General features: G+C 48.5%; 1 protein-coding gene across 7 annotated transcripts in view; it reads right to left on the minus strand.

Annotated features, from left to right (window-relative positions):
* Nucleotides 1-24,269, minus strand: part of PKNOX2 (PBX/knotted 1 homeobox 2) — a 280,787-nt gene that overhangs the window by 186,944 nt on the left and 69,574 nt on the right. For all 7 annotated transcript variants that reach the window (XM_086678763.1, XM_086678761.1, XM_086678762.1 and 4 more), the window contains exon 2: nucleotides 5,979-6,048. The gene's annotated coding sequence lies outside the window, so the exon portion shown is untranslated. The remainder of the gene's footprint in view (nucleotides 1-5,978; nucleotides 6,049-24,269) is intronic.

Consider the following 24,269-nt stretch of genomic DNA (forward strand, 5'->3'; position numbering starts at 1 on the left):
AGATTCCAGAGAGAGGAAATGGCAAGTGCAAAGGCACTGAGGTGTGAAGTTATACAGAGTATCTGAGGGGAACTGAGCAACTAGGTGTATTTGGGGTATCAGGAGTAGGAATGTGCTCATGTGTCTGAGTGTCTGTAAGTAGCAGGGAAGAAGGAACAGCATGGGGGGTAGGAGATGAAACTGGAAAAGTAGACAGGGTTGAGCTGTGAAGGCCACGGTAAATCAGGCCAAGTAGGCTACGGTCAGCAAAGCACCACTGGGGATTGCGGGGCACAGGCGTGACTGGCCAGATACAACAGTCTTAATTAGGCTCCCACTATTCAGGCGCAGCACTAGGCTCCTCCATATATAGGAGGTTATCCTTGGCCGACTCTGATGATAAATGAATTTGATGAGGTATTCTCCTCTTTGATTGACGCAATTATCCCTGGAGAAATGGTCAATTTGGGAGCGATTTCTCCTCTCCGAAGAGCCAGACTGGCTGGCTACCGGCAAGAGCAAGGGGAGGGTTCCCACATGGCCACCATCCCTCTACCACCACTGCCACCACCACTGCCACCACCACCACCACGCAGTACTTGGGAATCCCTCGCGATCTCCTGGGGATTTGGGAAGAACTTGAGAAGGGATAACAGCAGAGGTGACAGGAGCCAGAGAGGAAGAAAAAAAGGGGAAATCCCTCGGGTGGAACAAAGATTTATGAGTCTGCGCTTCTACCCAACAGGACAGAAAGGCCGGGTGGGTGGCGGCAGCCAGCTTGTAGCTCCCAAACCCTCAAAGCTTCTCCAGTCCTGCTCACAGCAGGAAGTCTCTCCCTCCCCTTCTTCCTCTTCTCTCCCCTCCCTTCCTTCCCTCCCCTCCTTCTCAGCTCCTCTCCAGAAAGGTTTATGGAGAAGACTCCAAATAGCCCCCTCTCCTGCAGGCATAGTCACACCAACTGAAAGGAGATTTAATTAGCAAAATCTCGTTAGGCAAACGAAATTATCCGTAAGACAATACTCCTCTGGACAGGGGGTATGATTAAACAAAGCCATTAATTGAGAGAGTCGCTTTGGCAGCTCCCTGGATGCATTCATCTCTGGGCAGGCTCCACTTTGCCTCCTTGGGCCAGCCGGAACAGACTCTGCCTCCTCCCGCCGGCTCCACCCGCTCCCCACTTCATCTCCGCTCTTGCAGAGCCCCTCAGTTGGGGCTGCAGACCTCGGCATCTCATCAGCGGCCGCTCTGCCGCCAGATTCCTGCTAAAGTGCCTTGATTGCATAATGTCTATTTGCATAATGTAAATTGCAATCTCCTAGCTCGGGAGGCAGGAATCACAGAACAGCCATTATTTTTTACCACTCCACAAAAATTCTACATTTAGAAAGCAGATTTGCAGCTCAGAAAGCCGTATAAATCTGAATCCGCCAGAAACGCCATTAAATCACACCAATTAAGCCGGACCAACGAAGAGCCCCTGTCACTGTTCTCTGCACACTCAAGGACTCCCAGCCCAGATGGAGGCCACGAGATACTGGAGGCTATGGCAGTGGGGCTGGGCACAGGAGCTGCAAGAGGCAGGGAATTCTGTCTTACAAACCTTAACACACCCCCCATAGGCCTTTGCAACTGCCCCAATCAAGATTTGGAGGAGAAAGGGCGAGAGGCGGGTAGAACTAGTGTGAGTTATTTCTGAAAGAGGACTTCAGCTACCTCCATTTCGATCTCAGTCTGTACTTCCTAACTGATTAAGTTCTTTCCAGCTCATCTCTTAACTCAAACGACCCTGTGCACAAAGCATCCCGTGATGGGAACCAAAACTACCCCCTCAAGCAAGAACAACTGTCCTGACACCAGCAAGACTCCTGTGATTGACCCCAAGACAGTGATGGACCTGACCTTTACCGCCCACCTGCGTGTACCCACCGACCTTTGTCCCACATTTTCCTTATGTTCTTATTTTCAGCATTGTGGAGCCGGTCTTTGAGATGCTGGGCCACTGTCTTCCTGGTGTTGGCCTCGCTGAAATAAATGCCTTTCTTATGTCACCACTGCTCCTCTCCCTGCCTTTGAATTTCGTCAAGGGCCAGTGGCTGAACTCAGTCTGTTTGGGACCCCCACGCCAGGTGCTCTGGCACCCCTGTGTCCCAGCTACATTTCTTAAGCTCATCACCTGATTGGGGGTGGGTGCACTCACTGTCTCTAGACTTTTCAATTTGTGGAGCGGGAGATCTCGAATCAGGAAGAGGTCGGCACCTTTAGCAGAGGTAATGGAGAGATCTAAGGTGTTTCACACGTGGACAAAACATCCATGCCTTTAGCAGCTCTTTAATGACTTTTCCTCTCTTCTTCCAAGTCCCCTCCAGCCAAGTGAAAGAAATGGTAGGAGAAATCCTGCTCACACTGGGCGGGGCTAGAATCTGAGCGCTCTTTACAAAGCTGTTTCCTAGGGGTCACTGGGGAGAGAGATGAGTCACAAGGTGCCTGGAAAGGGGCATATTCCCTCTGACAACTACATAAGATCCCAGCTTCCCTGCAGCCAGCCCTAAATCTGGTTACTCTTTTGCCTCTTTATTGCTCATTCAATATTCATTTGTCAAAGGGCAAGATGCTAATGTGTATTATTAAAATATCAATAGTTTATGAGTGAACTTTTATGGAGGATACAGTTAAAGGAGAGATTCTTGACCATCCCTGTCAGGAGCAATGGAGAGGGACAATCTTTCCAACTCCACTTTTTATTTATTTACTGGGTGGATGAAATGACTGAACCGTTTTTTGAGTAGCTATTGTGTGCCAAGAATGGCTTTAGTGCTTTCGCATGCTGGCTTCCCTCCAGTCCCCACAGCAGACCTGGGAAGCGTAGACAATCCCATCTCCATTCTGGACATGAGGGCTCTGAAGCCCAGGCAGATATGCCTGGGTCACAAAGGTGCTAAGCCAGGATCCAAACTCACTTTGGGGCTTCAGATCCAATCCCCCCACCTCCAAGTTGGAGTCTTGAAAATACAAATGATCTTTACGTTTTTATCAGTTCCTTCACTTGTCCAAATTAAACTTTAGTTTCCTGACCTACATTTCCCAACTCCAGCACCTTTTTATCAAAACCAAGCCCCCTTATCCCTCTCCTCCCTGTTCCCACCCTTTCAGCATTAGCCATTCTCATATCTCAGCCCTTTGGAGAAATGAATTGGTTGTTTCCACTCTTCTGTTGCTTGAGTTTTGTTTCTATCCTCTTAAGTCACAACAAGGCATCCAGGCACTCAGATTCTCTTCCAAAATTCAGCTGCGTCCATGTCAGTAAAATGACAAAGGAAAGGGGGTCTGGTCCCTTAATGGCACAGGTTATAATGTGTGGCAGAAGGACAGGAAAAAGAGAGGACACGGGGATCAGATAGGAAAGGCTGCCCAAATTTCCCCAGTCCTCTACAGAGCCCCAGTAGCCTCTTAAGTCCTGATCTTTGGCTGAAACCTCCCCCAGCTTGGAAGGCCATTGAGTTGGGGGTGTGGGGAGCCTTGAATGAAGGCTCTAGGCTTGAGAAATCCTTGGTCACAGATCTAAGTGTCCCACCATACCTGGCACCTCAAGCTGTGAGTTGCAAACTGGACTACTTTTGCGGAAATGGACGCTAATATGGAAGCTTCCGCCAGCTGCAGGAACTCCGAACTCCAGCATGTCCTTGGGGGGGTCCCGCTTTGGGAGGAAGCCTAGCCTGGCTTCTCGGGGGGAGGGGCTTTAAACCCAGACATTCCGTGACATGAGGGACAGTTTGATGCCCAAGGATGGGGGTTTCTTCAGCCTGTCTGTGGAAATTATGAGGCTATACTATGTCAGACTCGCCAAGTACCAGTTGTGGTAGATTGTGCTCTCCAAAGATGGTTGCAACAGCATATATCCCATCCCTATCTCCTCCTTTCATGTGCTGTTGACACTCATCCTTCGAGTCATGATGGCAGGGATGTCTATGTTCCCTTCTTTGAATTGAGGCAGGCCTGTGTAACTGCCCCACCCAAGAGAACATGGTGGAAGTAATGCTGCTTGACTTCGGCAATGCAGCTCCCACCCGGCTCTTGTTCTCATTCAGGGTGCTCCCTTCCTGGCATTCAGCCGCCATGCTGAGAAGGAGCCCAAGCCACCTGGAGCAGTCATGTGGGCCTGGCCGGCAGGCCCAGCTAACATCTCAGCCAACCGCTAGTATTAGCCCCCCGAATTATAAGTGAATGAGCCTTCAGTTGATTCCAGCACCCAGCTTTTCACCTGCCTCAGCCGAGATCCCAGACCCAGCGGAACAGAGACAAACTGTCCCTATCGTGCCCTGTTTGAATTCCTGGCTCACAGAATATGCACATAAAAAACACTGTTAAGACACTAACTTTTGGGGTGGCTTGTTACACAGCCACAGTAACTGGAACACCGCTGGAATGAAACAGAATGTTTGCCGCTTCCCTCTCAAATCCAGCCTTCACAGGTCTTCACTCAGACTATTCCCTCCTCAAGTGGCTCCAGGCCCTCTGAGCCCACCCCCCCCCCCTTCCTTCCAAAAGGCAGGGTCCTCATGCTCTTATCTCTCAATGCAGGTCCAAGAGCGTGTTCCTAAGTGAGGGGGCTTCCCCTGGACACGTGTGGGGGGCCCTCGGCCACAGGGAGGGAACATGCACATCTTTTCCCCCACTCTCCACTCTCATTAAGGTTCACGCTCAGCTTGCTTCTCTCATACTTGACTTGACTTATGAGGCCCCTTTAACCTCCAGTGCGAGGAGACAAGATTCTCACCAAGGTCTATCTACGCTGGCTCCCCCAGCCCCCAGCTGCATTTCCCAGGTAGGCTTTCCCGGAACAGGATGGAGGGAGGCACCCTTCCCTGCCCACCCCCCACCTTTCCCCTCCCACTGGGGCCCGGGGATCCGACCACTCCAGAGCCTGGGCTGTGGAGGAGGTGCCCTGGGAGCCGCAGCCCGTCAATCACAGAGGCGACCAGCACTGAATCGCAGGCCATTAGGCGGGAGGGCCGGCGCCCTGCTCACTCACCGGGCAGCCATCGGCAGGATGTTAGACGATCGCATGGCGGCCATTCTTATGATTTATTCAAATACTCATTACAGTCAATCTATTTTTACACAGAGGTGAAGATGTGCGCTGATAACGGTTAATCATTTATAATTCCATGGACTGGTTGGAAGCCAATGTACTATCAAAGGCGCGGCAGCAGCCCAGCCTCCGGTAGCCCCAGAAGCGGGGTGGGGAAACTACATAGCCCGGGCGACCCAGTCTTCTGGCTAACATCTGCTGAGCAGAGACCAGGTTGAGGGTGCAGTGGGAATATGGAGACCCCGGAATCCCAGACTGCCCTCCAGGAGCTCACAGCCCGGCTGGGGGGCGTGCAGGAAGATGCCGGTCAGGGGGGAGGTTGCCATGTGAGCACAGAAGAACTTCAGGAGAGGGAGAAATCACTTCTAGATGAACTTACTAAAGAAGGGTTCGTGGAGCAGGCTCGACTTAGGCTGGGTCCTGCAGGTAGACTTTTGCCAAGCGGGAGAGCCAAAATGAGCACGTGAGCTTAAGGTGGTGTTATCATTGCCACCAGCAGTGTCCCCCTTCCCCTCCCTCACGCCGCCCTAGAAATCAACCAGGTGTCAAAGCCAGTGTGGGCTTTCCCTGACTCCCCAGCTTAGCCCACAGATGACAATGGCTGGGGTCTGGGTTGGCCTTGCAAACTCAAGAGCTTCCCTCTCCAACACTCATGACACACATAACACATCAGGTCCACCTTAATGCACAATCAATAAAGTCTAATTAAATAGGATGTCATATTACAGGGCTTCTTTGTCACATTCAGACCTAATCTAATTAGAAGTCCACTGTATTTTACATTCTGACTAGCTCATTGTTGAGGATTTCTCTTGCACAATTGCATGACTGTTAAAGATTAGGTTCAGGGCTGGTCTTTAACCCGTAACCTTATTGAGTCAGCCTGGAAACACCAATCAAAGTTACTTACAGTTCACAGTCCCTTTTCTGGTGAGCGGCATGGAGGACAGAAAGCCTCAGAATCCTGCTCCAGACTTCACCTGTCAATAAAAGAAAACGTTTTTTATAGATGTGTATGATTCTGCTGAGTGAGAGCTCTGAGAGCCAACGTGGGATGAGGGTAAACTCAGGAGTCGTTCTGGCTCAGGAGCAGCACAGGACTACAGCTCTATTCCCACAGTCCTGAGTGGGAAAACTTCCCGATCCAGGCACTCTTGGTGCAAAATGATCATTGTTTAGACAGCTAACCAGGACAGAGAGAGAGGATCACTCCCTTCTTACCTGCTTGCTGCCTCAATTTCTTGCGAGTTTCATCCCCTTCCCTATAGGAATCCCGGAGAAAAACAGGCTCATGGCTGTTGAGAGCCCTGAGCTGACCAAGGCAATAATCATTTACTGATGCCTCCCGTCTGAAGGGAGACCCCATGCAGAGGGACAGAGCTGAACGGCCCCTGTGAAAGCTTGCAACCTACATGGGGAAGGCTGTGAAAAACTAGGAAACCACAAAGCCCAGGTTGTTGTTTATGGCAGGATTATGGAAAATCTGGATGGAAGAGAGAAATTTCAAGGAAAGGTGAAGAGTGCAGTTGGGCTAGATGGAGAAGAATGATGAGGGAAGGACTGGAAAGATAAAAAAATGTGACTGCTTTTAATTCTCTTTCTGGAAATAGAGCAACAACAACAAGAAAAACCCAGCACATGCTTATGAGTGTCTGCTCCGTGATCGACGCTGGCTAGGTGCAGCAGGAATAAAATCCCACGGATGGGTCCTGCTATGAAAATGCTGCCACGTCATTCGGGAAATAAGATTACCCATACGGAACATCACCAGATATTGTGCAAGACAAGGCTATATGCACAGTAGTGCTGAGCTGTGTGGTAGGGACTATAATTCTCTCTCCACAGAGAAATGAAGTTGGCGAGAGCTGAGGTGCTCAAGAAGTATTTGGGCGTAGGGAGAACTTGCATGGGGCCTTGGAGATTGGCAAGATTTGGCCAGCAGAAGGGAGCAAGAGGGCATTCGTGGAAAGGGAGCAATCCAGGCATGGATGAGAGGGGGGCAGCATGGGAGTGCCCTGGGACAAGGCAGAGGCTGTTTTGCCTGAAAGCAACCAGGAGAGACCAACACTGAATAAGCCAAATGGGGCCAGAGCATCTAAGGCTCTGAGTGTCAGGCCAAGAGGCCAGGCTGGGGGTAAGGAGCTGGTAGAGAGCCATTGAAAGTTTTTCAACAAGGAAATGACACAAAGAAGAGGAACCCCCTTGCCCCGACCCCTCTAATAATATTTTCCCTTTAATTAAGACATGTATGAAAGAAGGACTGTGTTACACTAGACAATAAGATTAGGACTAACTGGTCGATGTTAGAGGAAGTCAACCTTCACTTCGATATAAGAAAGAAGCCTCTAGCAATGAGAACCATCCAAAAATGAGCTAGGCTTCCTCAGAAGGTAGTGACCTCCCCAACCCTGGAAGGAGAATCTGCACTGGGTGAGAAGGTGCTCCAACCACGGTCTCCCAGACATGGCTTCACCCATCTATGAAAGGTTAAAAAAAAATTAGGAGTCTGATAGGGTTGACAGACTTCTATATTGATAAAACATTGATACTGTCTTCATTTATCATCATTTCGTAAAGTAACTCAACCCCCAAAGTAAGGGGAGTAACAGGACCATTCTTTGAATTGAATAAATACAGCATCATGGAATGCATTCCCTCTCCCTCTCTTTCTGCCTCTCTCTCTTTGTCTGTCTGCTCTCTCTCTCTCTCACACATGCACGCACACACACATGTGTGCACACACGTGTTAATATGTGACCTCTCCATGCTGTCCTTAGTTTTCACTCGTGATCCGTGGAAAAGTCTACTTTAACTGGCACTGATCCCGGACACATGCTGGGGAACCACCTATGCGTCATGTATTTTAGAGCCTTCCAGAGCCAGCAGTGTGTGGTCCTGGCAGGCAAGGGTTCATGTCAAAAGCCTTCAGACAAGCAGCCGTGCAATAATAGGACCAGAATTTAAACTCAGGCCTGTCTTGCTCACCATGAAAATAAAATGGAACTATAAATGAGACTGACCACTCACATTTATAAATATGAGGAAACTTGTGAAGTGGTTAATGAGGAACGAGTTGTTGAATGTTTGTCTGGGAATGAGGTAGAAGAGGGACAGAACAAAGCTTCCTGCAGGAGGTAGCACATGCTCCAGGAGAGCTGAGTGGCACCCGTGGAGCATGCCCAGGAAAGCTGGAAGGCTGGAGAGAGATGAACTTAGGGCTTAGCAAGGGCATGAGTCTAACACAGAGAACACATAGAACATGAGTCTAACACTAGGCCTGGGGTGTTCACCAGACACGGGTTCACGCCCTCACTCTGTCATTAACTTACTGAGCGATCTTGGACAAGAAACTTTACCCCCTCCATGCCTCAGTTTCCCCATAGGCAAAATGATATGGTTAGACTACTAGATAATCCTTAAACCGAAATTCCATCTGATATCTATATACCTGTGAGGTTGCCCAGACTAACCTGCCAGGGAGGGCTCTAAGTCTCATGCTAAGGCACCTCAGTATATCACCCTGGTTAAGAGTAAAGATGTGGGAACCAGATAGTTCTGGATTCAAACCTAGGTCCATCGTTAACCTAACCTTAATCTCTATAAACCTCAATTTTCTCCTGTTTAAAAGGTAGGGGGTTAATAGTAGCATCTTTAAAAAATTTTTTTAAATGTTTATTTAGTTTTTAAGAGAGCGAGAGGCGGGGGGATGGGCAGAGAGAAAGGGAGACACAGAATCCAAAGCAGGCTTCAGGCTCTGAGCTGTCAGCACAGAGCCTGATATGGGGCTCGAACTCACGAACTGTGAGATCATGACCTGAGCCGAAGTCGGACACTTAACCGACTGAGCCACCCAGGGGCCCCAATAGTAGCATCTTTAAATGAGATGATGCACCTAGAGCTGCCTGGAACATACTAATAAATGAGGATTTTTGTTGTCTTTTTGTGTTCTGAGCTAAGGCAGGCAGCAACTGAATGGAAAAGGAGAATGAGAGGCAAATCAAGAAGATTGAGGCCTTCTGCATTTATCCCACTGCCCATGACAAGCTTTTCAGGTCTTGCCCCAGCCAGACCTTTGGGATGAGGACAAATTATGACAACCCATTCTGGGGCACCGAGAGTCTCTCTGGATGCTCTTCTTCTCTGAAAGGCCATCCACAGGCATAAGAGCAAAACTTCCAAGAAAGATAAAACGTGAAGAGACCATTCCGAAGGAAACCCTTGAAGGACCACCCATCCATCCAGACGGTGTGTCCCGTGTCTCCCCACCTCACTGCCGAGGCTTCTCTCTGTTCCACCTGTGCTCCCCCCATCACCCTCTCTGTTCCACCTCTGCTCCCCCATCACCCGGCAAGAGCTTCCAATTATTTATTTACACTTGTTGAATGAGGTTGTCAGTGACAGCCCTGTAGGCTCTGACCAGCAGGCTCTAAATCACACAATAACTAGGTAGCTGAAAACGGATAAAATTACCTGGCACTAAATACTTGGCTCTGAGATGCAAACCCCACCCCACCCCCGACCCCCACCAGCCCTCACTGAAGGTGCAGACTTTCTTGAAGCCTGGTAAGAGCCAATGCTAATGCCACACCTGTCTTCGGCCCCTTGGGCCACGGGCCGTGCTGGTCACCCTGTTGCAGAGGGAATGGAAGAACTCCCTGGGTCATGCTCCCCGGGCCTCTAATCTTGGGCCCATACCTGTAAGTACAGGTTCACATATAAACCCCTCTAAGGAATGCTGACCCTGGTGGGCTAATCCTAACGACTTTCATACACAGGAGAAGGACCCGGAGGCCCTCATGACCTGTCTGCATCCGATGGGAGTGCAGTGGGGGCTTCCAGGGCGGCGGGGCCCTCTACAGAGGCAAACCCTCAGGAGCTACTGGACCTGCTCACAGGGCAGCCTCCTGGCCCTGTGGACATCCTCGGAGGATTGCTGATTCTCCGTCAGGAGTCTCACTGCCCTTCTCCCCACGGCATCGTCGTCGACCTGCCTTAGGCCTTCTCTCTCTTCCAGGGCCCTAATTGGTCTCCCGGCCTCCAGCCTCACCCCATTTTTGCCCGTGTACCACCTCCCCTCAGCCTGGCATCTTTCTGGAACACAAATTTGATCGTGGCCACTCCTCCTTAAAACCCTTCCATGACGCCTCATTGTCTGACAGGCGTTGCCAACTGGCAGTCCCTCCATGGACTCTTGCCTGTCTGGAATTTTTATAAATTCCGCCAACATCTCAAAAGTGGTAAATTTCAAATTTTAACCATCTGTATTTCTAACTTTTCTCCAAAGGTCAGGTGACCTAACAATGCCAGTCCTACATTTCCACATGGCAATCACTAGACGATGCTGAGTATTGGCCACCTCCTTTCATAGTTTTTTATTTATTATTTACTTTTGAGAAAGACAGAGTGTGAGCAGAGGAGGGGCAGAGAGGGGGAGAATCTCAAGCAGGTTCCGTGCAGAGCCTGACACGGGGCTCGAACTCACGAACAGTGAGATCATGACCTGGGCCGAAATCAAGAGTCAGATGCTTAACTGACTGAGCCACCCAGGCACCTGAGTCACCCCCTTTTAATCACGCACGGGTCCTCCTGTTTCCCCTGAGGGAAGGCAGATGTCACCCTGGAAGTCTCTCCCGTCACAGGGTCAGACACCTAGAGGCTGACTTATTCTGCCTGCTGAAGAGGTTCGGGTTCAAAGTGACAGCACAGGGGTGGGTGGCTCATTATGTTCTCAGCTGTGTGGTGCCAGCGGGAGGGTGGATGACAGGATTCAGGAAAATATCAGCACTACCAGGCAGGCCCACCTGAGTGTCCTTCCCTCCCACCTGGGCAACGCCACTCCTAGCCTGGAGACAGACGGCAAAGGTCCTAGGGCGGTTCTCCTGGAATGCCAACGGCTACAAGGCAGGTGCTGAAGAAGCCCCGCCCGCTTTATTCCTGAGGCCCCACCCCTGGGTCCAGCCTCTCCCCACCCCGGCTCAGGAGCGGCCGTACCCCCTCCCTTTATTTCCATCCCACTGTTCCTATCAAAGCCCTAACAGCACATATTTTGTTAATTGTACAAACCTAATGGGGGAATGCATTGGCAAAAAAGGGTAATGGCCATCAGACCAGCAATAAAACAAAATTAATGGCCCATAGGAAGAAATCATGTCCACTTAATCCCGGCTCTGAAACTCTAATAGAATAATGGAATACCAACGGAGGGTTTTTTTCTCTCTATGCAGATTGCTTACACCATGTTAATCACTTGCAAAGCAGGCCACATACCACTCTGGCTCACATGACCCTCCAGGGAAAGTAGCAGACCAGAAACATTTAGTGCAAGGCTCATTACTGACAGGCACCACCACAGCAACACCTTCCCTCTCTCCCTCCTTCCCCCAGGTGACTCTGGGACAGCCGGTATGGGGTGTCATTGAGAGCCATGAGGCGTGGTGGGCCGGAAAGCAAGACACATAATACCTAATAATAGCAAACATTTATTGAGTGCTTACTATGTGCCAGACACTGGGCCAGCTAAGCACTTTCTATATACTGTATCACTGGATCCAATGTTCATCTTCTATCGCTGGCTGCGCAGTCTAACAAGGTAGCTGCCGGCCACGTGTGGCTTTTTAAATTCAAATCCTAATTGATTAAAATGAAGTAAAATTTAAAATTCAGGGTTCAGCCTCACCGGCCACATTTCAAGAGCTCGACAGCCACACGTATCTGGTGGCTATTGTACTGGAAGGTTCACATGGAGTACGTTTCCGTCATCGCAGAACGTTGTATTAGAGCCTGCTCTAGAATACTGAGGCCATTTTATCTTGCTCATTTAACGGATTCGGAAGTCAAGGCGCAGAGAGGTGAGGCAAGCCGCCCAAGGTCATGCAGCTGAAATACGGCTGCGTTGGGTTCTAACCCAGCTCTATCTCACTCTGGCTCCAGAATCCCCAGCCTACCTACCACTTCCTGGCAGAACAAGCAGTCAAGCCTGCAGGAAAGTCTTTTGAGGGAAGTTAGCAGTGGAAAGGCTCTTCTGGGTTGTCTTCAGCACCCACCCACTCCCTGGCACCCAGAGAGCAGACAGACCCCCAGTGCTCCACTTGGGAGAGCCAGCTCTGTGGGTGTGTCAAACTGGGAAGGTCATCTGGAGAGAGGGAGGGCTTTACAGATCATCTAGCCCCACCTCCTTCAAGTTATGAATGAAGAAACCAACGTACAGAAAAGTTAAGTGGCTTGCCCAAGGTCAAACAGAATTAGAACTACAATCCAGGTTTCCTAACCACCAGTCTTCACTGGCCAAAGGAGAGGACCAAGCAATGCCCAGACCCAGGTGCAGTCACAGGTGAGAGGAGGAAGAGGTGTCCCTCCCACCTTCCTGGAGAGTCCTGGGCCAGGTTGGAAGTGGCTGGGATGAGTTTGAGGGTACTGGGCTCTGAGGAAAAGCAGGAAAGGAAGAAGGGTGGGGACAGTCAGGCCTAGAAGATGTACTGGTTAAAAGCATGACATTGGGTCACTACTATCTTTTGGGAAAATAGTATATGGAATCTACTGTCATTGAGAATACACTGACTGACCAAGCAGCCCCAATTTGAGAATGTATCCTACAGGGAAAAAGTGGCAGGTGCACAGGGATAATGTGGCAGCATCTATCGTGGGGAAAAGTCTAAAGCAACGTGGATGTCCACCAATAGGGGAATGGCTGGATAACTCCTGGTACAACCATACTGTAAATACATGAGGGCATTAAAAAGAATGAGTTCGACCGACACCTTTTGCCAGGCAAAATGGCCATAACGTTCACAATAACAAAAGTAAGTAGCAGAGGATGTGTGTGGAGTGATTCCAAGTTTATAAAAACAGAGAAAACTCTAGGACGAGTTGATCCCTTTGCATGTGTTTATGGGAGCACGGAGGCAGCGTGGAAGGGGTGGCCCAGGGTGTTCACACTGGTGCGGATGGGGCACTGGAAAGACAGGGACGAAGGCACACCGTTTTTAGCACATCTTAGCCTTGTTGCCGGTGCAGGGAGCACCGTCACTTCTGTAATTTTTGCGAAGAAACTTAATAAAGGAAGAGACAAATATTTGACAAAAGAAGAAAAAAAAAAAGAGAAGTCAGATTCCAAACCTGCCTCACTCACTAGCTTCACGGCCTTGGCAAGTTCCTTAATCTCACTCCATCTTGATTTCTTTGCCCAGAGACTGATGATAACAGTATCATGTCATGAGGTGGTGGGGAGACTGGTGGGAAAATGAGTTTATAGCTGCTCGACAATTGGGGCCTTTCTATCAGAGGGGAAAATCTGCCGAGTACATGGAGGGACTTCCTGGGCCACCTCTCCAGGGCGGTCTGAGAGCCATGGCCAGGGCTCCCTACACACCCCTCAGAGCCCCTATATTTTGCCATACAACCATTTCATCTATTTATTTTTATTTTTTGTTATTTATTTATTAAAGTTTATTTATTTATTTTGAAGGAGATAGCGGAGGGGGGTGGGGGTAGAGAGAGAGAGGGAGAGAGAGAATCATGAACCGTGAAATCATGACCTCAGCCAAAATCAAGAGCCAGGTGCTGAACCAACTGAGCCACACAGGTGCCCCTATTTATTTATTTATTTGTTTGTTTGTTTATTTATCTTGAGAGACAGAGAGAAGGTGAGAGCACTCATAAGTGGGGGAGGGGCAGAAGGAGATAGAATCCTAAGCAGGCTCCATGCTCAGAGACGTGCTTGACATGGGGCTGGACCCCACAACTGTGAGATCATGACCTGAACAGAAATCAAGAGTCAGACACTCAACCAACGGAGGCACCCAGGAACCCCCTCACCCTCCCATGCCCCGCGGTACAAGGATTTTAATGCGTCTCTCTGTCTATCAGACTGTAAGATCTTTACAGGTAGGAATAGTGCCTTGGTTATTTATTCATTCATTCAATCATTCAAGTTAATAACTTAAAAATTATGTCTTAGGCATGTGTACCTGCACTGTGCCTGACATCAAAGATACAACATGAAGAAGACAGAAAAGTCTCTGCTTTCATGGAGCTCACATGCTAACGGAGGAAACAAACTACTTATACACACGTATATAGTCCAGTGGTGATAAGAAGAAGACAGAAAAGTCTCTGCTTTCATGGAGCTCACATGCTAACGGAGGAAACAAACTACTTATACACACGTATATAGTCCAGTGGTGATAAGCACTAGGAAGAAGAATGCAGCATGACAAGGGAGCAGAAGTGACTGGGGAGGGGACGGGGACATTTTAGAGAGAGAGGACAGGAAGGAGCCTCTGAACCTCTCTGGGAAAGCGTCCTTTGAGGCACATGCCACAGACCTGGTGAAGCCAGTGGTTGCATTCAAAAGATGTTAGTTTAAGGGGCGCCTGGGTGGCTCAGTCAGTTAAGCATCCGCCTTTGACTCAGGTCATGATCTCACAGTTCATGAGTTCAAGCCCCGTGTCAGGCTTTCTGCTGTCAGCACAGAACCTGCTTCGGATCCTGTCCCCCTCAATCTCTGCCCTTGCCTCTCTCTCTCTCTTAAAAATAAATAAATAAACTTTAAAAAGGTGTTAGTTTAAGAATAAAATAAAAATAGGCTGGTGGGAGAGTGGAGGATAATTAAGACACCTCAAAAACATGCCTCCACCCAAAAGAACTGAAAGGGGGGACCCAGATGTTTGCACACCCCTGTTCTTAGCAGCATTACTCATAAGAGCCAGAAGGTGGGAGCAACCATAGTGTCCGTGGACAGATGAATGGAGGAACAGAAGCATTATATGGATACCGACATATCACTGAGCCTTCAAAGGAAAGCCACGTGGATAAACCTGGAGCGATACGACGCTAAGTGAAGCAATCCAGTCACCAAAGGACAAAAACTGTCTGATTCCACTCACGTGAGGTACCCAGAGGAGTCATATATGTAGCGATGGAGGGTAGAATAGTAGCTGCATGGGGCCGGGAGGGAAGGGAGAGGCAGGGTTAGGGTTTAACAGATACCAGGTTGTAGTTTTGTAAGATAAAAAGTGTTCTGTGCATAGATGGTGGTGATGATTGCACAAGACTATGAAAGTACTTAATGCCACTGAACTGTGCACTTAAAAGTGGTTAAGATGGTAAATTTTATGTGATACGCATTTTACCACAATTTTATTTTATTATTTTCAACGTTTATTTATTTAGGGGGGAGAGAGAGAGATAGCACCCACTTAAGTGGGGGAGGAGGGGCAGAGAGAGACAGGGACAGAGGATCTGAAGCAGGCTCTGTGCTGACAGTAGAGAGCCTGATGCAGGGCTCGAACTCAACGAGCCGTGAGATCACGACCTGAGCTCAAGTCAGGCGCTTAACCAACTGGACCACCCAGGCGCCCCTATCACAATTAAAAAAAATACACACCACCACTAACTTCTCAGAAAAAAAAAAAGAGCCCGGGATGTTAAAGAGCAGGAGGAGAAGCAGCTGACAGCCAAGGTGAGGCTAAGGGAGCCCAGGGCGGACAGAGAGAGCAGGGAACCCCAAGTCTCTGAGGCCCAGGGGAGAGAATGCAGAGGGGAGGCTGCCAGACAGAAAGGGACAGAAGCTCCCAGGCCAGTCTGCTGACAGGAAAGGCAACTTTCCTGTGGAAACGTCTGAGCCAAGGCGATTCCAGAGTGCCGGTACTGGATAAATGAGACACAATTTAGGGTAAAAAAGAAAAGAAAAAAAATGTTTTTAAACTGGTGGGAAGTAGGAAGCAACTGGTAGAGAGTTGGGCCGCTCTCTAGCTTGAGATGAAAGACAGTCCCACGAATCCACTGCAGGAGATCTAAAAGGGAAAGGGAATAAGAAGCTGAGAACATGATGAGGGGTTTTGGGCCCTTCACCCGATGCAGCCGTGGGCAGCTTGGTGTGTTGGAAAGCATCTTAGGGCCCAGGAGACAGTCTTATCTTTGTGCCCCTTTGACCTTATGGGGTCTTTGACCTTGTCTGGGCCTCAGTTTCTTCATCTACTGAACTGAGTGTCTAGAACAGGGCAAGAGGAATCTTACATTTTTAGGGGTCCACAAACCCCTTGCGATTTATCCAGAATGGCATTTGTGTGTACATTTTTCTATGGAGGGATTTATACATTTTTACCAAGATTTCAAGGCTGTCCGTGTCCCCAGGAAGGTTAAGAATTGGTGGAAGAGATATTCACTAGGCTCACATTAAGCTAGAAAGTTCTAAGCTTCCCAGAAATCTTGAACTGGACACCAGTAAATACTTAGGCCTCAAGTAAATCAAAATGTTTATTCCTGCTTTGCCCGCAACACAGAGATATTGTAAAAACGAAGCGAAATAATTATATATTCCGAAAAGTTGAAATTATTTCTCTCATGCAAGTAACTATGATGATCGTTATTGTTGGAGTGTTGCAGAAAGAAAGGGTAGCTCTAATTCTGTGTCTCCCTCTCTCTGCCCCACCCCCGTTCATGCTCTGTCTCTCTGTCTCTCAAAAATGAATTAAAAACATTAAAAAGAAGGGAAGGAAGGAAGGAAGGAAGGAAGGAAGGAAGGAAGGAAGGAAGGAAGGAAGGAAGGGAGAGTAGTTCTGCAGCAGGCATAAAGGGGGCATGATAAAGGGACGTGATGTGCTATGGGCTGACCCTCCTCTGGTTAGAAATGAGGAGGCCCTCAATTCCCCTTGTGGAGAGGGGTCCAGGCCAGAAGGAAGCGTATATGCAGCCTACCCAGGAGGGACAGCCTAGGGCAGAACAAACGCATCTCTTTGGGCCAAGAAGCTCTCATTTTGTGTCTGGCTTTACTTGGGAGGGAACTTTCAATTGTGTGCCTGAGAAAAGTGACAGACTGAGGATGGATGTGTCAGGGGAAAACAGCACAGGCAGACTGGCCACCAGAGAGCAAGATGCAGACTGGAAACCTGTGGAATGACTAAGCTAGCGTCACCAGGGCAGAGGGGACCTCAGCCACAATGGGGAGCGCCTATCCAGAAGGAGCCGGCCCAGAGGCAGTGGGAGGGCCGGTTGTCAGAACCACGCACGGTTGCACCTGGATGGAACCTTAGACATTATCCATTCCATCCTCCTGATTTCATGTCTGCAGAAACGGATTAGGAGAGGGGTGACACTTATCCACACCAGTCCAGGATTGAAAGCCAGCCAGTAGCTCCCTTCATTCGTTTACAGAATGTGTTTTGAGTGTCAGACCCTTTGCTAGGTTGGAGATCAATAACGAGCAACAAATCTATCCCTCTCCCCTCAAGGAGTCCATAGTCTAAAGGGAGAAACAGACACCGGTTGCTTGAGGGGGTAGGTGTCATCCAGCATGTTAAGTAGGGGCCACAGATGAGGGTCTCCCCACTTCAGGCAGGTACATCCAGACAATGGCAAGATGGAGGGTCAGCCACTTCCCCTCAGGCCAGTCCTGGAGGCAGTGGGAATATTCACCGTAGAGTCCAAGCCAAGCCAACAGACACCTACATGTCAGAAAAGAGTGCCCACCATGGCAGCCATCGAAAGAAGACTGTCTGTGCGTCTCTCCCAGGGGAAGAAAGCCACGCACTCCAGCAGGCCAGCCACAGGCCCTGGTGAGCAGGCCTCTCCAAACAGCACTTCCATTCATTACTTCCTAACTCGCCTCGGGGGGCTGGTCCTGAATATTGTTTCATAAATAACTTAACAGGGCTCCAGCTTGTTTAACTGAGGTTAGGCAGATGTGCACAGCACAGGCTGATTATGAGGGAATTTGGCTGTGCTGAATGGTTCTGGGATGCTGATTCTCTGCGGAGGGGTGGCTCAGTGGAAAAGGCAACCACTCGGCTGGTGTCCCCACCTGGATCCCCAGATCGCAGCAGGGGGACACCGAAAGAGCATTTGTTTCCAATTGTTCTTAGCCACTAATTTGGCTCCAGGGTATAACACCAATCTGAGAACAAACGGAGTAGGAAAACTGTGCGTTTCCTAAAGGAGGCCGAATATCACCATAAACAGGGGAGGGCGGGGGAGGATTCCTGAGTTCACTGCACATGCCCCAGCAGCCTCCAGAGCCCAGGCTGGCCGCTTCCCTCTCCAGCCCGGAGTCACCCGGCTGCACTGCCATCTGCCGTGCCTCACCTGCTCATTGCTCCTCTGAGGTGCCTCCAGCAGAGGACAGATTACTCTGATGGCAGGTAGATAAAATGGGATCCCTTGCTAGCAGTAACTACCCAGAACAATCTCTCTCCTGAGCAACTGACTGTCTCCACCTGGCACCTGCCAGCCAAAGAGCTGACGGGTGGCAAAGGCTGGCGTAGGCAACTCTCCCCATACGCGGAGAGGACCGTGAAGGCAGGACTTGCTCAGAGGGCCCTCTGTCGGGCTGCAGAAAGGTAGGCCGGGCCACCCCTCAAGGGGGAGACATGAAAGCATCTGTGTTTCTGGCAGAGGGAAGAGCTAGCACTCTCCAGGGGCAAAGGGGGTGACGGAGCTGGTGAGCCAGGCCACAGCAGATGCTTTCTCAAGACTGATGGGCAAAATCCCCAGGAAACAAGAGGCCCCTCTCATAGTTCAATTGCCTTCTGGTGGCTTAAAATAATGGAGTCAGAGAACTTTCCCTGTGACCCTCTTGAAAGCAAACCCACAGATAAAATGCTTTTACTAACCCGACCACTCTCCTCACAGCGTCTTAGCAGACAGGCCGTAGTTTCCAGGACGAGAAAAGCCTCCCTCACCAGCATGTGAGTAAGCTAGTCAGTAAGCTCATAAACTCAACAATTTTAGAGAAAGAAAACAATTTTTTAAAAATCTCTGAGCAGTCGAAGTACGTGTCACAAAATCTTCCCACTAAAGTTTATGAACCTTACTTGTAAGGGAAACTCCCAGACTCTTACTCAGAGCTTCTTCTGACTGATTTCGTACATGCTTCTAACAGGACCAGGCATCGGGCATCTTAGACCTGCGCTGACAGAGGCAATAAAAGAGGAGGTGCGAGGAGGGAATGGAGGGTTGACCGAGGAGAGCACTGAGGGGCAACCTAGTGAGTCATCACATCAGGTTCAGCCGTGTTCAGGATCATTTACTTAGGAAGATAGGGAGGATGCCCACTGGTGATGCCAAAAACATCCTCAGAGGATGTGAAGAAGTAAAGCTTTGGCTATCTGGAAAATCCCAAATGAGTCTCCCTCGTGATGCTTCCATGCTTCCTGTAAGTTGTTTTGAAGCTTGTTCAGAAGCTGCCTGAATTCATTCATTTGCTCAATAGGCATTGACTCCTGTGGACGCTGGGGCATAAAGCAAGAGGAAGGCAGGGACCTTGTTTAATAACAACACACACACACACACGCACGCACACATGCACACATGCACATCAAGAGCATCTATTTATTGCACACGAGGTGTTCGATAGATGCACATTGTACAGATGTTAGAAAAGGCACCTGGAGAGGGGAGGGGCAAGCCAGTCAGATTGTCCTTTGACCCAATCCCTAGCTACTCACATGAGAATCTTTCCGGGAGAGGGGCTGTCATAATTCAGGAGTCAATTAAAAATGTCATCGTATCAAAACTTTAAACCGCTCCACCAAGAAAAACATGAAGACACCACAGAATCAGGCCTGAAAAAATGTGGACCAGATTGTCCAGTCCAGTGATGAAATGAACAGTGTGGAACCGTCAGTGTCTGAAATGCTTCCAGCTCTGGAGTCAACAGGACCCTAGTCCTACTTAAGGACAGACCTAGCCTGCCAGCCTGATTTCTCTCCTTTTCCCTAAAGCTTTGGAAGGCAGGATTTAGGTCTCTGCCCCATCGCAGATCAAGGAGACAGCAAGCCACTCTGCCTCCTCTCCCAGCCCCTCAGCTGGCGGGCTGGGGGGAACAGGGCACCGTCATCATTTTGGGGAAAGTCTTTATGAGACTCATAAGGGCTGGTGGGGGAGGGGCTAGGATTCTGGCAATCTGTCCTGAAGAATTCAGGTTAATAATTTATATATGCATTAAAAAAAAAAAAACCCTTCTGAAACAAATTGCATACAAATTGTGTGACATTTGAAGGAAATTTGCCAATGTTGCTCAGTGAAGCGTAATAAATATATGCAGCCCGTAATAATAAGTTACTTAAACTAAAGGCACTAAATGATTTATTAATTGTCTTCTAATCCTTTCCAGCTCCAACTAAAACCAAGAGTGTAGCCATATTTCACATACCAGTTCATAACGCCTCTAACACCAAACAGGGTGGCTGCCATTGGCTATTCAGTCCGTTTTTCACTCTGGCCCCCAACTCCCCAGATGGGCTTGTAGGAGGGCCCACAGCTGAGCGGACTGCTATTGTCAGCAAATGGGTAGATGCACCCCCAAACACATCCCATCCCACTGCACTTCTCACGTGAATGTCACATCAAACACACTCATTTTGCCTAGAGTTCCCTTCCTCTGGCTTCTACCTCTCCCACTGCCATCAGTACCACGGTGCCCCTGGGTAGACATCAATCCTGGGAGAACGGGCTGTTGTCTCCTGGGATGTGCCAGGCTCACAGCCCCAGACTCCTCTCCAGCAGCAGATGGTGAGCCAAAGAGAATTAGAACGGAGATGGGAAATGGAACACAGAGACCTGCCCTTTCTCTAGGACACACTGACCCAGCAGGGAATGCGGGATTTCGGTTGCCATGCCCACTCACTGGGCCTCCTCCCTACTGCTCCAGACATTAGCCTCTTCTCCCTGGAAGACTTGATGCTCGGGATGTTGCCCAGAGCCGCCTATAGACCCCACCCTATCTTGGGATTCATACCCTGTGTCTGGTAGGAGGGAACATCACCAGTAAACTAGAAATCTGTCGCCAGAAATATGGCCTGTGGATGGATGGAGAAGTAGGACCAGGAAGGGTCCCAGGAACTGAGTGTCTGTGTTCAGAGGTGAAATGATTCTCCACACCTCCTTGGTTCCCCAACATGCTTCTTTCCAGTCTTCTCATCTCAGAACGATGCCATATTCCACCAGCTACCCCCATCTGGGGGCCATCTTGGATTCTGCCTCTGCTTTTCTCTCACTCCCACACCCAACCAGGGGGATTTTACTCTTAAAAAACATTTCTCAAATCAGGGTGCCTGGATGGCTCAGTTGGTTAAGCGTCCAACTCTTGATTTCAGTTCAAGCTATGATCTCATGGTTTGTGAGTTTAGGCCCCACATCAGGCTCTCCCCTGACAGTGTGGAGATTGCTTGGGATAATCTGTCTCCCTTTCTCTCTGCCCCTCCCATGCTCACCCTCTCTCACTCTCTCTTTCAAAAATAAATGAACTCTATAAAAAAATATTTCTCAAATCTATCCCTTTCCATCTCCACCGCCACTGTATAATTCAGAGCCCAAGGATGCAAATCAGCAGCTCTTTCTAGATGTTTTGTGGGATTTGCATAGTGCTCCTGGTGTTCCTTTGTTTTGTTTTGTCTTTAAAAAGGTAATGTGTAGGGTGCCTGGCTGGCTCAGTCGGTTAAGCATCTGCCTTTGGCTCAGGTCACGATCTCACGGTTTGTGGGTTTAAGCCCCACGTCAGGCTCTGTGCTGACTGCTCAGAGCCAGGAGACTGCTTCCGATTCTGTGTCTCCCTTTCTCTCTGTTCCTCCCCTGCTTGCACTCTGTCTCTCTCAAAAATAAATAAACATAAAAAAATTAAAAAGGTAATACATAACATGGTTCAAAAATCAAAAGGTATATGAAATATCTCCCTCCATTCCTGTCCCCCACTTATCCAAGTGAACACAAATATAGATTCTTGGTATCCCCCTTTTATGCACACTTTTCTGCACCTTGGTGGATTTTTTCTTTTTACCCTTAAAATATTTTTGGAGATCTTTCCATATCAGTACAGAGTCCTCATTCCTCTTTTTATTTATTTATTTATTTATTTATTTATTTATTTATTTGTAATTAATTAATTAATTTTGAGAGAGTGAGTGGAGGAGGGACAAACGGAGAGGGAGAGGATCCTAAGCAGACTCTATGCCCAGGGAAGAGCCTGACATGGGGCTTGATCTTATGACTGTGAGGTCATGACCTGAGCTGAAATCAAAAGTCAGACGCTTAAACCAATGAGCCACCCAGGTACCCTATTTTATTTTTTAAGTAAGCTCTACTCCCAGTGTGGGGCTTGAACTCCCAACCCCAAGATCAAGTGTTGCATGCTCTACCAACTGAGCTAGCCAGGCACCCCTCTCCTTCCTCTTTTTTTTTTTTTTTTTAATTATTTTTAAATGTTTATTTATTTTGAGAGGGGAGGAGGGCCAGAGAGAGAGGGAGACACAGGATCTGAAGTCGGCTCTGCACTGATAACAGACAGCCTGATGCAGGGCTTGAACTCATCAACTGTGAGATCACCACCTAAGCCAAAGTCGAACGCTTAATCTAATGAGCCACCCAGGTGCCCCTCTTTTCTCTTTTTAAATGTGTAGTATTCCAGGAAACCTGGGTGGCTCAGTTGCTTGTGTCTAACTCTTGACTTCGGCTCAGGTCATGATCTCATGGTTCACTCATGATGTCATTGAGCCACTGAATTTGAAAACTGATTGGGCTTTGCACTGGTAGTGCTGAGCCTGCTTGGGATGCTCTCTCCCCTCTCTCTCTCTGCCCCACCCCTGCTCGCACTCAGTCTCTCTTTCACAGTAAATAAACTTAAAAAAAAAAATGTGTAGTATTCCATTGTCAGAATATTACATAATTTAACTAACCCCAACTGATGGCTGTTTGGATTCTTTCCAATCTTTTGCTATTACAAATAATGTCACAGAGGATATTTCACATATGATCAAGTATGTCTTCAGGATCAATTCCCGAGTATGAAACTGGTGGGTCAAAAGGCACAGGATTTATAATTTTGATAGATATTGCCAAACTGTCCTATAAAGGGTTGTACTGATTTACACAATAAGACAGCCTGTTTCCCCAGAGCTTTGCCAATACAGTGTGATAGACTTTTTGGATTTTTGCCCATTTAAAAGATGAATGGATAATGTTGTCTCAGGATAGTTTTAATTTGCATTTCTTTTTATGTGTAAGATTGAACATCTTTCCTATGGTAAGAGCCATTTGTATTTTCTTTTCTGTGAATGCTCTGTTCAAATTCTTTGCCCATTTTTTTCTATTGGGCTGTATTTTGTTATTGTTGATTTTTAGCAACTCTTTGTATATTATGGAGAATAGCCTTGTGATGCGAGTTGCAATTGTTTTTCTCAGTTTTTCATTTGTCTCTTGACTTTGCTTAAAATATTTTGCCTGTGCTTTAAAAAATTTTTTAATGTGAATTCCAACAGGCCTGGAGCATTCACAATCCCATTTGCCACGACCTCCCTCACCCCTCAGTTTTCAAATGACTTGCTTTACTGTTTTTCATTGCCTAGACATTGGTGTGATGCATGGAACTGCTACCATCACTGTATGACCCAGAGGAAAGCTAGTCTGAAAACAGAGCTGATATCCAGAGGATGACAGAGAAAGAATCTGAGGGCTTGCTGATGTCATTGAGCCACCGAATTTTTCCAGCCCTCAAGCACTCCTGGTTCTGGGCTTCATAGTATGTTAAAAAAAAAAAAAAATTCTCACTGTTTAAGCCACTTTGGGTTGGATTTGCTGCTACTGGCAGGCAAAGGCGTTCTAACTGAAACATATTTTGAATGTGCTTGTGAAAGTCTGGTCCCTTCCAATCCATCCCCACTGGTGCTGAGGCCAAGTTCTAGAATATAAATCTGACAACACCACTCCCCCATTTCAATACATTCCATAGCTCCCCATCACCTGCAAAATATAATCCAAGAGCCTTAGCGCTCAGTCTAGCCGTGCCCAACCCCCTCCTTGCTCTCACCGTTTCACACTTCCATGTTGTTGCTCACCCTGTCCCTGCTCCCTGGAGGGAAGGCTCTTTCCCTCCTTCTCCTGTATTGTTCCCAGGACAGTCTGTTCCACCATCATCTCCTCCAGGCAACTTTCAGACCAAGTTCCCATCCCCACTCCCACCCCATCCAGTGCTTTCCTCCCTGGTTGCATTAACCTCATTGTCTATACATCTTTTTTGCATGCCTGGGCCCCTACCCTCCCACTTCTTTATGAGTTCCTTGGAAGCAGGGGCAATAGCTTGCTCATTTCTCCAGCCCTGATGCCTAGCTTGAGACCCAGTGTGTGGTAGATACACACGTGCAGTGTTTGCAAACCTGAATGGAGCTCCCCATACTCATCTTGTGTCCCCACAGACACCCCCTCAGACTTCTCC

This window comes from Puma concolor, chromosome D1 (genome assembly GCF_028749965.1).
Source record: "Puma concolor isolate L17-30 chromosome D1, mPumCon1.1.hap2, whole genome shotgun sequence".
NCBI lineage: Eukaryota > Metazoa > Chordata > Mammalia > Carnivora > Felidae > Puma > Puma concolor.